The sequence below is a fragment of the Paroedura picta genome, chromosome 4 (assembly GCF_049243985.1).
Source record: "Paroedura picta isolate Pp20150507F chromosome 4, Ppicta_v3.0, whole genome shotgun sequence".
Lineage (NCBI taxonomy): Eukaryota > Metazoa > Chordata > Lepidosauria > Squamata > Gekkonidae > Paroedura > Paroedura picta.
In genome coordinates, this window is record NC_135372.1 from 142196489 (window position 1) to 142211998 (window position 15510).

A 15510-nucleotide genomic window follows, 5' to 3' on the forward strand; every position below is an offset into this window, starting at 1 on the left:
GCCAATCGGCGGCTCCGGAACGGGGCGGGAGGCGGTTCCATTCTAAGGGGAGAGGGGGGAGAGGGGAGGGAGCGACTCGTGGACCAAGTCGCACGGAGCCGCCGCTTGAGAAGCGAAGTGAATATTTGAAGAATTGTTGTGTTGTTAATATTTTTAAAAAATTGGAATGAATATAGCGATCCCCTCAAGAACCCGGGCTCCTGAATTTCTACATGGCGCCACCCCCGCTGCGTACGAATGGTTTGCTCCCTTGGACTGTAAACATTTCATTCATAGCGCCGGGGAGCTGGGAGAGTCCATTCTGCGCTAGGGGAGAGGGGGGCGGAAAAACCAGAGGATGACAGAGGCCCGGGGATGCCCCTCCCCCCTTCTCCATCCCAGCCACTTTGGCAAAACAAATTACATTTAATTTTTTCCTCCGTTACAAAACCATCCAGCCGCGTGCGGGGCCCGCCTACCTGCGTGGTGAGATGGACCTGGCTTCGGACCCCCCTCTTCCTTGCGTGGTCGGGTCCGCTGGCTCCCGGGCTAAGCCGAAGGAGGCTGCGATTCTCTGAATGGACGCGGCGGCTGTGCGGGTGGAGCGGGGCGAGCGCCGGGATATGAGCGCGGGAGAGGCGGGGAGGCCATTACATAAGGCCTTATGCAAGACAAGAGCCGCCGGCCGTCTCCGGGGAAGGAAGGCGGCAGTTTAATCCGCACGCTGCACACAGAGGCAGAGGCGGAGCCTGGGCAGGATTTGAATGCGGGGCGGGCTGACCCGGGGAACTTGGCTTGCCAGCCTCCCGTTGGGGCCTGGAGAACTCCCGCAATTACAACCGGGCTCCAGGTGGTAGGACCCTACCCTGACAGTCTACAAGCAGCGGATGGACAGATCCTTCTGGATGCTTGAGGCTGATTCTGCGTTGAGGAGGAGGTGGGACTAGATGGCCTCTATGGCCTTTTCCCACTCTAGGATTCTAGGAGTCTAGTTCAGCAGTGGAAGGGGCTGCCTAAGGAGGCGGGGAGCTCCTTCTCCTGGATGCTTGAGGCTGACCCTGCACTGAGCAGGGGGTGGACTAGATGGCCTTCATGGCTCCTTCCCACTCTAGGATTCTAGGAGTCTAGTTCAGCAGTGGAAGGGGCTGCCTAAGGAGGTGAGGAGCTCCCCCTCACTGGCAGTTTTCAGGCAGCAGCTGGACAGATCCTTCTCCTGGATGCTGGAGGCTGATCCTGCACTGAGGAGGGGGTGGACTAGATGGCCTTCATGGCCCCTTCCCACTCTAGGATTCTAGGAGTCTAGTTCAGCAGGGGAATGGGCTGCCTAAGGAGGTGGGGAGCTCCCCCTCACTGGCCGTCTGCAAGCAGCGGCTGGACAGATCCTTCTCCTGGATGTTTGAGGCTGATCATGCACTGAGGAGGGGGTGGACTAGATGGCCTTCATGGCCCCTTCCCACTCTAGGATTCTAGGAGTCTAGTTCAGCAGGGGAATGGGCTGCCTCAGGAGGTGGGGAGCTCCCCCTCACTGGCCGTCTTCAAGCAGCAGCTGGACAGATTCTTATTCTGGATGCTTGAGGCTGATCCTGCATTGAGGAAGGGGTGGGACTAGATGGCCTCTATAGCCCCTTCTAACTCTTGGATTCTATGGCTCTGTACCAAGGTTGGACTGGGGGTGGCGAGAGTAGAAAAGAGCAGGAGTCCCATCGCGCTGTGAAGGCAACAAAGTTTGTGGCAGCTTTCACGGGCTACGGCTCCCTTGTTCGGACACAGCTAGAACGCGAGTCTGTCCTTTTATCTTGGAAAGTGGAGGGATTTCAGATGCCGAATGGCAACGGCAGGTGTGATATGCAGAGGGGTAGTAGGCATGGTTCTGTGAAAGGCATGACGGTTCCTGTTGCCCCTTCTTTTATACCTGTAGATGCTTGGAGCATAAACCTATCAGTGGCTACTAGCCTTTTTTTGACTGTAATCCGATGAATCCCAGATCCATTAGCCAACATCAGCGGGAGGCCTCTCTACCTTGTTATTGGCCCTTCAAGGAAATTGGTTGGCCACTGTGTGAGAGAGGATGCTGGAGGAGATGGACCATTGGTCTGCTCTAACAGGGCTCTCCTGATGTTCTCATGAAGGCCTCGGCCTCTCTGCCCTGTTGTTGCCCCTCCAGAGGAACTGGCTGGCCACCGGGTGAGACAAGAGGTAGGTGCACAGAGGCCGAGGCCTTCATAAGAACCTCAGAAGAGCCCTGCTGGGTCAGACCAGGGGTCCATCCAGTCCAGCCTCCTGTCTCACACAGGGCCAGCCAGTTCCTCTGGAGGGCCAGCAACAGGGCAGAGAGGCCGAGGCCTTCCTAAGGACATCAGGAGAGCCCTGCTGGGTCAGACCAGTGAGGGTCCATCCAGTCCAGCCTCCTGTCTCACACAGGGGCCAGCCAGTTCCTCTGGAGGGCCAGCAACAGGGCAGAGAGGCCGAGGCCTTCCCAAGGACATCAGAAGAGCCCTGCTGGATCAGAACAGGGGTCCATCCAGTCCAGCCTCCTGTCTCACACAGGGGCCAGCCAGTCCCTCTGCAGGGCCAGCAACAGGGCAGAGAGGCCGAGGCCTTCCTAAGGACATCAGGAGAGCCCTGCTGGGTCAGACCAGGGGTCCATCCAGTCCAGCCTCCTGTCTCACACAGGGGCCAGCCAGTTCCTCTGGAGGGCCAGCAACAGGGCAGAGAGGCCAAGGCCTTCCTAAGAACACCAGAAGAGCCCTGCTGGGTCAGACCAGGGGTCCATCCAGTCCAGCCCTTCAGGGGAACTTATTTATTTTTATGTCCCCAAGTTTATTTTGTTACTGGAGATTAACACGCTGACCCGTCTAGAACTACGTATCAGCTGGATGCTAACTAGCTAGAATGATAGAATACCGGCACTGATGAGAACTGAGCTATTTTTCAGTTCCTATTGAAACCAGGAGGCATCTGACATCCAAGGAAATAATTCCGTTGCACACCGTTGGAGCTGCTACACAGTCTTAAGAATACCGGGGAGAAGGCACTAAAACAAAACAACTCTTTCTCCGTAGGTACCAGTTTGCACAGAACAGCCCGCAGGCTGGCGGTGTAATGTTGTGTAACGCGAAGGCTTTGACATGACTTTGCCCAGCGTCTGTTATTTAGAACTTAACTATTTCCGTAGTGCCATCGGAGCCCACGAGCATCATGCAGAAAGGAAGCGTCTGGCTTTAAGGAGTTTGCAATCTAAAGTCTGACAGTGGGGAGAGTGACAGATGGGAAGGTGGAGGGTGACAATCAGTGCTACTGGAACGAGATGATAATTTGCAAGATTATTGCACAGGCCTTCTCCATGGTGGCCCCCACTCTGTGGAATGATTTACCCGAGGAGGTACGGAAAAGTCCCACTTAACTGGCCTTCCGCAAACTATGCATAACTGAACTATCTAAGAGGGCTTTTCTGGGCAAGAAATAGTTGCCCTGTGCAAAATTGTTTGACAAACTTGCTCATAGGAAAGAATCATAGATTCATGGAGTTGGAAGGGAACTCCAGTCATCTAGTCCAACTCCCTGAAGAATACAGGAAATTCCCAACTAGCTGCCTATGCACAGTGACCCCAATTTCATGCCCAAGTTATCCTTCCACCAAAAATATCCCAAATTCAGCCTGGCCTGAAGGAAATTCACCTGCCATCCCACAGTGGTAATCAGCATTTCCCTGGGTGTGCAAGGAAGGGCCACAAGAGACAAACCCTGGCACATCCCTTCCTGCCCACCCACTCACCACCTGCCTAAGTTCATAAAATCAGCATTTCTGTCAGATATCTAGCCTCAAAAACTTCCAAGGAAAAAGAACCCACCACCTCCCGAGGAAGCCTGTTCTACTGAGGATCCGCTCTAACTGTCAGGAACTTCTTCCAGATGTTTAGCTAAAAAATGGTTTGAATTCATTTTGGATCTGGTCCAGCTCTCTGGGGCATGAGAGAACAACTCTCTGCTCCATCTTCTCTAGGGCAGCCCTTCAAGTATTGGAAGATGGTGATCATATCACCTCTTAGTCACCTTCTCTGCGGGCTAAACAGACCAAGCTCCCTCAACCTTTCCTAAGACTTGGTCTCCAAACGCCTCCCCCCTCTGCTTTGCATGCTGAAGGTCGCAGGTTCAATCCCCGGTTGGGGGTGTGTGTGTGTGGAAGACCTCTGCCTGAGCTCCCCAAAGCTGCTGCCTGCCTAAGCAGACTTTAATATAGGAGGGATCTGATTCAGTCTAAGGCAGCTTCTAGGGTTGCCAGCTCTGGGTTGGGAAATACTGGAGACTTTGGGGGCGGAGCTGGGAGCAGGCAGAATTTGTGGCAGGGAGGGACACCAGTGGAGTATAATTAGCCTCCGTCAGGTGGGTGTGATTTTTAAGTCCCCAAGAACGTGGGGGCTGGACCGGATGGCCCTGATTGGTTTCTTCCAGCTTTGTGTTATTCTGATTCCAACCCCAAGCTACTGCCCCTTCACAACAGAAATTGCCTCCGCCCCCAGCCAAAAAATTCTGGCTACGGGGCTGTCTGCTGAGGCTTGATTGGGAACAGATTATCCCCTGGGCCTGGGCCAAAAGACACAAATCCCAGCGCTGAGATCTTTGATGTGCTTTCCCAGCAATGAAGGATGCTCTCGTGCTAATCCTCCTTTCAACAGGCCTATCCTCACACCTGAGTGTCAACCACAGTGTTTACAACCAGAGATGAGAGTGCTGGGATGGCCAGCAGGGACTATTACATAACAGCACATGCGTCACGCCAATGAGGGCTCAGGGTTCGGATCCAGCCAGCAGGTGTGGGAAGAGACCGCTGGCTGACGCCAGGGAGAATTGTCCCAAACAGGGAGCCCAAATGGCTTACATTGTTCTCCTCCTGCCCTCCGTTTTGTCCTTACTGTTGGCAGAGTTTAAATTTGGGGCAGGGAGGGACCTCAGTGGGATCTACTGCTATGGAATCCACCCTCCCAAGCTGCCATTTTCTCCAGGGGGACTGATCTCTTTTATCTGGAGATGAGCTATAATTCCAGGGGATGCCCAGGTGGGACTGGCCTCGCTATTTGCAATCAAAAAAATATTAAATTTAGAAAACGATGTAGAAGTAGAAAAGGGACGGAAAGAAAGTTTGAGGGTCTACATATATATCAAAAGAAAGTTTGAGGGTCTACATATATATCCCCGGCCTGGAGGATCATTGTCCATGGGGTCGCGATGGGTCGGACACGACTTCGCACATAACAACAACAATATATATCAAAAGTCACCATCCACTATCAATTTACAGAACAGGTTCAGTGGTAGAGCTTCTGCTTGGCATTCAGGAGGTCCCCGGTTCAATCCCCGGCAACTTGCTGAAAGGACCAGGTAGTAGGTGATGTGAAAAGACCTCTGCCCGAGACCCTGGGGAACTGCGGGTGGGGGACAGTGGCTCAGTGGCACAGCCTCTGCTCGGCATGCCGAAGGTGCCAGGTTCAATCCCCGGCATCTCCAGCTGAAAGGAATCAGATAGTAGGTATATGAAAGAAGTCCACTTTACAGCTTTTGCCAGGCTGAGTGGGTGATCCTGGCCTTGATCTAGAGGGCAGTATGAGGCAGCTTCACGACTGAGCCGAAAGACCAGCCAATAAAACCAACAGGAGTGGGACATGAAGGGACATTTTACCAATGATGGTGGACGTGTAAAAAAGCCAATAGCATGTATTAATCCAGAAGGTCCTGGAGATTAGCATTCAGCTGAAACCAGAGGATTTTCTTACAGGATTGATGGACAGACAGAAAAACATCATGGTACTTTGTTCGTCCGTGTGACAACAGCAGCGAGACTATTCTGTGCTCCAAACTGGAAAGAGAAGGCATCATCATCCACAGAGGGGTGGATGGTGAAGAGGATAGAATTTGCAGAGAAGGCCAAGCCTCCTCCTTTGATCAGAGGAAAGACAATGTCGGTATTTATGGATGACTGGAAACCCTTTCTAGAACTTTTGCACGAAACGGGGGGCAGGGGGGGGGGATGAAACAATGATTTGTAGCTCTGATGATTAAGAGTGAGAAAATGATTAGAAAACAGCAAAAGGGCTTTCTTTTTAAAAATGTTTTGTAACTTTAGAGTAAGTGGTACATTTGTAATTATACAAATGCTTCTTTATCTCCTTTTTTTTCCTTTCTGCAGTTTTTATATTCCGCCAAAGAGAGTTAAGATCATCAAGACGACATCTGCTCAGCATCCCCGGCCCAAAGGAAGTGAAATGGGTCTCGGCCAGGGCCTTCTCAGCCTTGGCTCCAGCCTAAAGAGATTAGGGCTCTGTGGGACCTCAATCAGTTCTGCCCGGCTTGTTGGTCGAGGTCAGACCGAACATCCAAAAGCATCACTGCTGGAGATGGGGAAGATCTGCCCCACAAGCCCTGGAGCTTCCCTCGTCTGCAGTGTATTAACTGAAGGGAATTAGATGATGCCTATGTTTTTAGCGTGATTATTGTGTGTCTAGTCAAGGCTATGGTCTTCCCAGTTGCAATGTATGGCTGTGAAAGTTGGACTGTAAGGAAGGCCGAGCATCAAAGAATTGAGGCTTTTGAACTCTGGTGCTGGAGAAGACTCTTGCGAGTCCCTTGGACTGCAAGGCGAACAAACGGGTCAGTCCTAGAGGAGATCAGCCCTGCCTGCTCCTTAGAAGGCCAGATCCTGAAGATGAAACTCAAATACTTTGGCCACCTCATGAGAAGGAAGGACTCCCTGGAGAAGAGCCTAATGCTGGGAGCGATCGAGGGCAAAAGAAGAAGGGGGCGACAGAGAATGAGGTGGCTGGATGGAGTCCCTGAAGCAGTCGGTGCAAACTTAAATGGACTCCGGGGAATGGCAGAGGACAGGAAGGCCTGGGGGATCATTGTCCATGGGGTCGCGATGGGTCGGACACGACTTCGCAACTAACAACAACAACATTGTTTTCAATAATGTTGTCAGAGTTGTTTTGGAAGGGGGGACTAGAAAAATAAAGATTGGTTTATTTATTTATTAGTTTTTTTTATCGTTGTTCTTAAGAAATGCTTTAGCAAAAAATATTTTTTAAAAAAGGAGTGGGAATTAAGCTGGTGGGAGTGGGGGGAGGAAGAATCAGGCCGAGGAAAGATGGTCTTGGATTTCCTCTTTTATGTTTCCTTTTACTACATGCATGGACTGACTACACAGAGGCCTTAGAAGCCCGAAAGCATGTCCAGGGACAAGTTTTGATTCTCAAAAGCTTTCAACTCTGAAATGATTCTTGGTCTCTAAGGCTTGACTGGAGTCAAATCTAACCATCTTTGTTCCCTATTTGTGGGGCTGCCACTGAAAAGGCCCCGTCTTGCATGCACAAGATAATCTTCTTTGGCTGATGGAACAGTCAAGAGGGCTTCTCCCCGTGATCTTAGGGTCTGGGCAGGAACATATGTTACCTTCCTCGGTTTTGGGGACGTTTTGAATCAGGACGGCGAAGCCTGAACGCCACCCAGATCCTCTCCTGGGTGGTTCGTTCCAGTGTTCCTGCTTTCTCGGATGGGGATAAAGAAGGATGTGAATTTGGCAGCTGTCAAGGCGCTCCCGTTCAATCCGCTCCCCTGTTTATTGCATTCCAGGCCGGAGGGGGCGACGCCGGTCCAATGGGGGTTAATACAGGAAGATTAGGAGGCAGGGCAGACGAGTAAATTGGCCTGACATGTTTGTTTAGCGATAGATTGGCCGGGTTTATAGATCTCCTCCTTTGTATACCTGGGAGCGCCTTGGTGAGAAAAGGAATGGGTGCTGGTTGGGTGTGATATAGCAACACCAAATTAGGGAGATTATACAAGAGTCTGAGAGGCCGCAGTTAATCTCTGCATGAAGTTGCTTCCAGCGTTGGCTTTACAAATTGCAGCATGAGAAGATAAGAACCCTGCTGGATCAGACCAGGGCCATCTAGTGGTCCATCCTGTCTCACACAGTGGCCAGCCAGTTCCTCTGGAGGGCCAACAACAGGGCAGAGAGGCCGAGGCCTTCCTAAAAACATCAGAAGAGTACTGCTGGATTAGACCAGTGAAGGTCCATCTAGAATCATAGAATCATAGAGTTGGAAGGGGCCATACAAGCTATCTAGTCCAACCCCCTGCTCAACGCAGGATCAGCCCAAAGCATCCTAAAGCATCCAAGAAAAGTGTGTATCCAACCTTTGCTTGAAGACTGCCAGTGAGGGGGAGCTCACCACCTCCTTAGGCAGCCTATTCTACTGCTGAACTACTCTGTGAAAAAATTTTCCCTGATATCTAGCCTATATCGTTATACTTGTAGTTTAAACCCATTACTGCGTGTCCTCTCCTCTGCAGCCAACAGAAACAGCATCCTGCCCTCCTCCAAGTGACAACCTTTCAAATACTTAAAGAGGGCTATCATGTCCCCTCTCAACCTCCTTTTCTCCAGGCTGAACATTCCCAAGTCCCTCAACCTATCTTCATAGGGCTTGGTCCCTTGGCCCCAGATCATCTTCGTCGCTCTCCTCTGTACCCTTTCAATTTTATCTACGTCCTTCTTGAAGTGAGGCCTCCAGAACTGCACACAGTACTCCAGGTGTGGTCTGACCAGTGCCGTATACAATGGGACTATGACATCTTGTGATTTTGATGTGATGCCTCTGTTGATACAGCCCAAAATGGCATTTGCCTTTTTTACCGCTGCATCACACTGCCTGCTCATGTTTAGTTTACAGTCCACAAGTACCCCAAGGTCTCGTTCACACACAGTGCTACCTAGAACCATCCAGTAGGCATGGTTTTCATTTTTCTGACCCAGATGCAGAACTTTACACTTATCTTTATTAAATTGCATCTTGTTCTCATTTGCCCATTATTCCATTGTGTTCAGATCTCGTTGACCTCTGTCTCTATCTTCCGGAGTATTTGCCGGAGTATCTAGTCCAGCCTCCTGTCTCACTCAGGGGCCAACCAGTTTATCTGTAGGGCCAATCACAGGGCAGAGAGGCCGAGGCCTTCCTAAGGACATCAGAAGAGTCCTGAGGGATCAGACCATCACCAACTGCCTGGTCCTATCAACTGGAGATTGAACCTGGGACCTTCTACATCAGGGGTAGTCAACCTGTGGTCCTCCAGATGTCCATGGACTACAATTCCCACGAGCCCCTGCCAGCAAACGCTGGCAGGGGCCCATGGGAATTGTAGTCCATGGACATCGGGAGGACCACAGGTTGACTACCCCTGTTCTACATGACCTGTAGATGATCTACCTCTGAGCCACAGTCCCTCCCCACACATGATGCTGCCTTTTATTTAATCAAACCCTTGGTCTATCAAGGTCCATATTGCCAGCTCAAACTGGCAGCTGCTCTCCAGGGCCTCAGGCAGAGATCTTTCCTGCCACCTCCTGCCTGGTCCTTTTAACAAAAATAATGAACGGGGAGGGGTGGGTCCCAGTGAAGAAACAAATATAGAAATTTATAGACACACTGGGAAACCAATATGGCAATAAAATATCCAAATTGGACTCATATAGAGTCTTCTCTCTTCAGTAATTCTTTTAATCTTATTATATTTCACACAAGTCCCAATGTGTTTCGCCTTACAGCTTTTTCAAGGGATGGTTTTTATATTTAAGGACCAACTTCAACTGATTAAGGAATCTCTTGACAGAGTATAAGGTCATGCTCACAACAGCTAAACTTATGAAAAAAAAGGAATGAGAGATGGGTACTTCCCCCCCCCCCTTTCCTCTTTCTCTTTCTCTGCCTTTCAAGTGACATAGACACGTTTTTTGCAAAAGCCTCCTGGGCATTACGTAACGTGATGTTTATTCTTTTTGGCGTCTCTGTATTTTTGTTGTGGCAGGAATGAAGAGAATCTCCCACCCAGGTGGCTTGTGGGCAAAAGCTGCCATCAAGGGCGTGCAGGTGGGGCACAGAGGCAAGGCTGGTTTTAACTTTTACAGCCCTCCACTGCCCACAGCCCCCCGTCCCACAGGAAAGCTCGTTCCGTAGGAGTTCTCTCTCACCCCAGGCCTTATCGCTGGCATCCTCTTTGCACTGCGAGAGATTAAAATGTGGAATTCAGTGCCAGAGGATGTAGTGATGGCCACAGGCACAAGTGAAAAGGAAAGAGGGCTTCATTGAAAACAGATCTATCTGTGGCTACTAGCCATGGTGACTGACCGAGCCTCCACAGTCAGAGGCACTAAACCTCTGATAGGAGGCAACATCATGGGAAGGTCTGTTGTTGGCCATCGAAAGCAACTGGCTGGCCCCTGTGTGAGACAAGATGCTGGACTAGATGGACTGTCCGTGATCTGATCCAGCAGGGCTCTTCTGATGTTCTTAGGAAGGCCTCGGCCTCTCTGCCCAGTTGCTGGCCCTACAGAGGAACTGGCTGGCCCCTGGGTGAGACGGGAGGCTGGACTGGATGGACCCCTGGTCTGACCCAGCAGGGCTCTGCTGATGTTCTTATGAAGGACTTGGCCTCTCTGCCCTGTTGTTGGCCCTCCAGAGGAACTGGCTGGCCCCTGTGTGAGACAGGAGGCTGGACTGGATGGACTCCTGGTCTGATTCAGCAGGGCTCTTATGTTTTTAAGAAGGCCTCAGTCTCTCTGCCGTGTTTCAGTCCACTACAGTGGGTGGATTTTGCTCTTTCTCAGTAATGATCCAGTTGCAAAGGGCTTTAAAAGTGCATCTCAGCCTGGAATCTCCCGTGGTCTCTGGAATCTGGAATCTCACAACAGGGGAAATTGTTGGCAGAGTATAAATACGCAAAGAGAAACTGAGCATGCTTAAAGGAATAAAATAGTTTCATTTTGAAGTGGAGGAGCAGGAGGAAGAATTGTTTTTTTAATACTGCCAAAGTGGTCGGATGGCTGGTTGGTCGGTTGGTCGGTCCATCCGTCTGTCCATCCACCTGATTTCTGAACCGCCCTACCCATAAAAGTTTAAATACAGAAGTTATAAAACAAATAAGGTTCATGGGGGTGGCAGGTGACAGTGGAGGAGCGAGAGGGTGGTGAGTGACCTGCATAGTGCAGGGGGTTGGACTAGATGACCCAGGAGGTCCCTTCCCACTCTACGATCCTATGACTCTAAATAAAATTTAAGCTTCAAAATAGATTTTTAAGAACAGGTTAAAAACAGCCGTGGCATCTCGTCTCTCAGAGCAGATAAGAGTCTGGCAATAATTTAGGACTTCTTCCATGCAGTGTCGGAAGCCGGCAGGTAGATGGGTGAGGCCACAGGATAGGTAGATGTTATTTCGGTCTGTCCTGAACCAAAAGCCTGGTGGAAAAGCTTTGTTTAGAAGCCCTGTGGAACCGTGCTCATTCCGACAGGGCTAGGATGAGTTCCAGGAGCTCATTCCACCAGGGAGGGGCCAGGATGGAAATGCCTTGGCCCTGGTTGATGCCAAACGGACCTCTTTGGGGCAGGGGAGCTGATTTCTGTTCCATGGAGATACGTTGTAAGCCCAGGTGGTCTCCAGTTCCCACCTGGAGGTTGGCACGCTTAACGGCAATCCCTCGTTGGCCGACGGACGACTTCCCCTTTAGCACAACCCGCAGGAATCCCTACTATGAAATTTCCATTTTTCTGGACAGCTTCAGACTGGGGATGTTTCCGACCAGCCAGGGGTAGTCAAACTGCGGCCCTCCAGATGTCCATGGACCACAATTCCCAGAAGCCCCTGCCAGCATTTGCTGGCAGGGGCTTCTGGGAATTGTGGTCCATGGACATCTGGAGGGCCGCAGTTTGTGGAATTGTGGTCCATGGACATCTGGAGGGCTGCAGTTTGACTACCCCTGAGCTATTCCCTTGGCCCTCTTAGAGCCAGAAGACTTTATGTGCAAGGTGAGTCCTTTGAGCAAGTCTCCTGTTGAGATGAATGTGGTTTCTTCTCCCCCCCCCCCCCGAAACTTCTCGAGGCAAGAGAGGGTAATTACAAGCCAGAGATGAGTCGTCGGCAGCTCCTCGGCCCAGTTAATTTTACGCGAAGGCGTGACGGCCGTCTTCGGTGACGGATCGCTCAGCCGCCGCCTGGACTAATGAACGGCACCCTTATTAATGCACGGATCGGGCCGGAATTGCCAGACTCCGTTGGGCTCATTCGTCTGAGCCCCGCCGCAAACCATCTTGAGATTAAACCGCTCCATCTCTCCCAGGAAACAGTTCGAAGAAACTCTCGGGAGATGCGAAAGAAAGTTTAGGGTTCCCCCCAGCCATTCCCCAGGTGGGGCACAGAGATCTCCTGGAATGGCGACCGATCTCTGGGTGATAGGGATCAGTTCCCCTTGAAGGAAACAACTCCTTTGGAGTGCAGGCTGAATGTTATTATATCCCACCGAGTTCCCTTCCCTCTCAAGCCTGCATGTTGTAGTGGTTTGGAGTGGCAGACTCTAATATAGAGAAATGGGTTTGATTCCCTCCTCTTCCACATTCAGCCAGCTGGGTGGTCCTGTTAGAGCTGTTCTCGCAGAGTGGTTCTTTCATAGCTCTCCAAGCCCCACCTAACAGGAGAGGAAGGGAAAGGTGTTCATAAGCTTTGGGACTTCTTAGAATCATAGAGTTGGAAGGGGCCGTACAGGCCATCTAGTCCAACCCCCTGCTCAACGCAGGATCAGCCCTAAGCATCCTAAAGCATCCAAGAAAAGTGTGCATCCAGCCTTTGCTTGCAGACTGCCAGTGAGGGGGAGCTCACCACCTCCTTAGGCAGCCTATTCCACTGCTGAACTACTCTGACTGTGATTCTTTGGGTACTGAAAAGCAGAATATTAAAAAACAGGCCTTCTTCTTTTTCCTCTTCCTCTTCTCCTCCCTTATCTGGCTCCACTGCTACCCAAGCATCCTCCTTCGGCGTGAACCTCAACCCTTGGAGCATCCCCCCAAATATCCAGGAATGTGTCTGTCTGTCTGTCTGTCTGTCTGTCTGTCTGTCTGTCTGCCTGTCTATTTCCAGAGGAACCAACCTCTGTGGTCTGAATATGAACTATCATTCTGGGGCTGGTCTTGGGAGGAAGGCAATGGACAGACATTCTCCTTTGGGGAGCTGATCTCTACCGTCTTCCGATAAGCTCTAATTCCAGGAGAACTCCAGGCCCCACCTGGAGGTTGGCTACCCCTGGGTTGGGACTGCGAGAAATGTGTTTGGAAGCCACTCTTGCTGACTCGGCAGGGAGCTGGGAATGGACACAGCTCCCCACTGAAGGCACACTTAAGCCTAGCGTAATTGTGGAACTGGCGAATGACACTGAAACGGCTCCAAAAACATTTTTTCCTAATAAAAGCAGTCTTCTCAAAGGATTCTACAGAAGGCCACTTTAAATTTTTTAATGGGCATGTTTGCCTTATCTTCTCTTAGCTCCCCAAGCACAAGTTCTCGGGGGCTGTCGGAGAATACATATATTTTGTCACCGGAGATTAACCTGCTTGCCAGCCCCTGCAATTATCAGATGAGCAGAGTTTGTCAGGGGCTATAATTTGCCACTTGTCTTTGTGCCCTGCCGTCCAACCCCACCCCACCTCACTTCTAGGCTGAGGCCACCGTGTGATTTGGGAGCATTCTGGCCCATTTACGGCTTGACAGGAGCCACTTTAACCCCTTGAAAAGGTTCCGGTATCCTTGTGAAAGCAGCTCCTGCAAACGCTGCTGTTTTAATTTTATGCCCAGATCACTTTGGAAGCTGGAGGGGACTTCTCAGCAGACGGCTGGTGCCCCCTGCTGTTCCAGTCATAGAATCATAGAATCATAGAGTGGGAAGGGGCCATACAGTCCATCTAGTCCAACCCCCTGCTCAACGCAGGATCAGCCCTAAGCATCCTAAAGCATCCAAGAAAAGTGTGTATCCAACCTTTCCTTGAAGACTGCCAGTGAGGGGGAGCTCGCCACCTCCTTATTGCCCAGGGGAGGTAACAGCACATACAAAAAATAAGTTAATCATAGAATCATAGAGTTGGAAGGGGCCATACAGGCCATCTAGTCCAACCCCCTGCTCAACGCAGGATTAGCCCTAAGCATCCTAAAGCATCCAAGAAAAGTGTGTATCCAACCTTTGCTTGAAGACTGCCAGTGAGGGGGAGCTCACCACCTCCTTAGGCAGCCTATTCCACTGCTGAACTACTCTGGCTGTGAAAATCTTTTTCCTGATATCTAGCCTATATCGTTGCACTTGTAGTTTAAACCCATTACTGCGTGTCCTTTCCTCTGCAGCCAATGGGAACAGCATCCTGCCCTCCTCCAAGTGACAACCTTTCAAATACTTAAAGAGGGCTATCATGTCTCCTCTCAACCTCCTTTTCTCCAGGCTGAACATTCCCAAGTCCCTCAACCTGTCTTCATAGGGCTTGGTCCCTTGGCCCCAGATCATCTTCGTCGCTCTCCTCTGTACCCTTTCAATTTTATCTATGTCCTTCTTGAAGTGAGGCCTCCAGAACTGCACACAGTACTCCAGGTGTGGTCTGACCAGTGCCGTATACAATGAGACTATGACATCTTGTGATTTTGATGTGAATAATCTCTGTTCTACAATGGATAATATCCCCCCCCCCACACACACACATACCACTCCCAAGCTCTTTTGTGTTGGGCAGTTACTCTCCAGCAACTTTGTCAGCTTGGTGGTGGGGTGTTCAAAGCCAAAGCTTTTCTGCACATTTTCAGGTGATTTCAGATGTGGCAAGATAGGCAGGCTCTCAGCTCTTCCCCCACTCCCATCTGGGCCTGGCCCCAGAGAGCAAATGTCTAGAGCATAGAATCATGGTGTTGGAAGGGACCTCCAGGGTCATCTAGTCCAGCTCCCCGCAGAACGCAGGAAATTCACAACTACCTGTCCATCTTCCATGCTCAGGTGACGCCCCCTCTCCAAAACCAGAAGGCCAAACCAGTCTGGCCTGGAGGAAATTCACCTCTCGACCCCAAGGTAGTAATCAGCATTTCCCTGGGCATGCACAAAAGGGCCACAAAAGCCAAGCATGGACACACTCCCTTCTGCCCACCCACTCACAATCTGCCTAAATTAACAGAATCAGTATTTCTGTCAGATGGCAATCTAGCCTCTGCTGAAAAACTTACAAAGAAGGAGAACCCACATTCTTGCAAAGATTGAGCTCCCCCATTGTGGAATAAGAAGAGCTGGTTCTTATATGCCGCTTTTCTCCACCTGAAGGAGTCTCAAAGGGGCTTACAGTCCCCTTCCCTCTCCCCACAACAGACACCCTGCGAGGGAGGTGAGGCTGAGAGCCCTGAGATTACAGAAGAAGAAGAAGAGTTGGTTCTTAGATGCCACTTTTCTCTACCCAAAAGAGTCTCAAAGCAGCTTCCAATCGCCTTCCCTTCCTCTCCCCACAACAGACACCCTGTGAGGGAGGGGAGGCTGAGAGAGCCCTGAGATTACTGAAGAAGAAGAAGAGTTGGTTCTTATATGCCGCTTTTCTGTACCCGAAGGAGTCTCAAAGCGACTTCCATTCACCTTCCCTTTCCTCTCCCCACAACAGACACCCTGTGAGGTGGGTGAGGCTGAGAGAGCCCTGAGAT

General features: G+C 50.8%; 1 protein-coding gene across 1 annotated transcript in view; it reads right to left on the reverse strand.

Moving 5' to 3' along the window:
- The window catches only part of FNDC11 (fibronectin type III domain containing 11), a 417259-nt gene that overhangs the window by 62989 nt on the left and 338760 nt on the right, over nucleotides 1-15510 (reverse strand). The window lies entirely within an intron of this gene.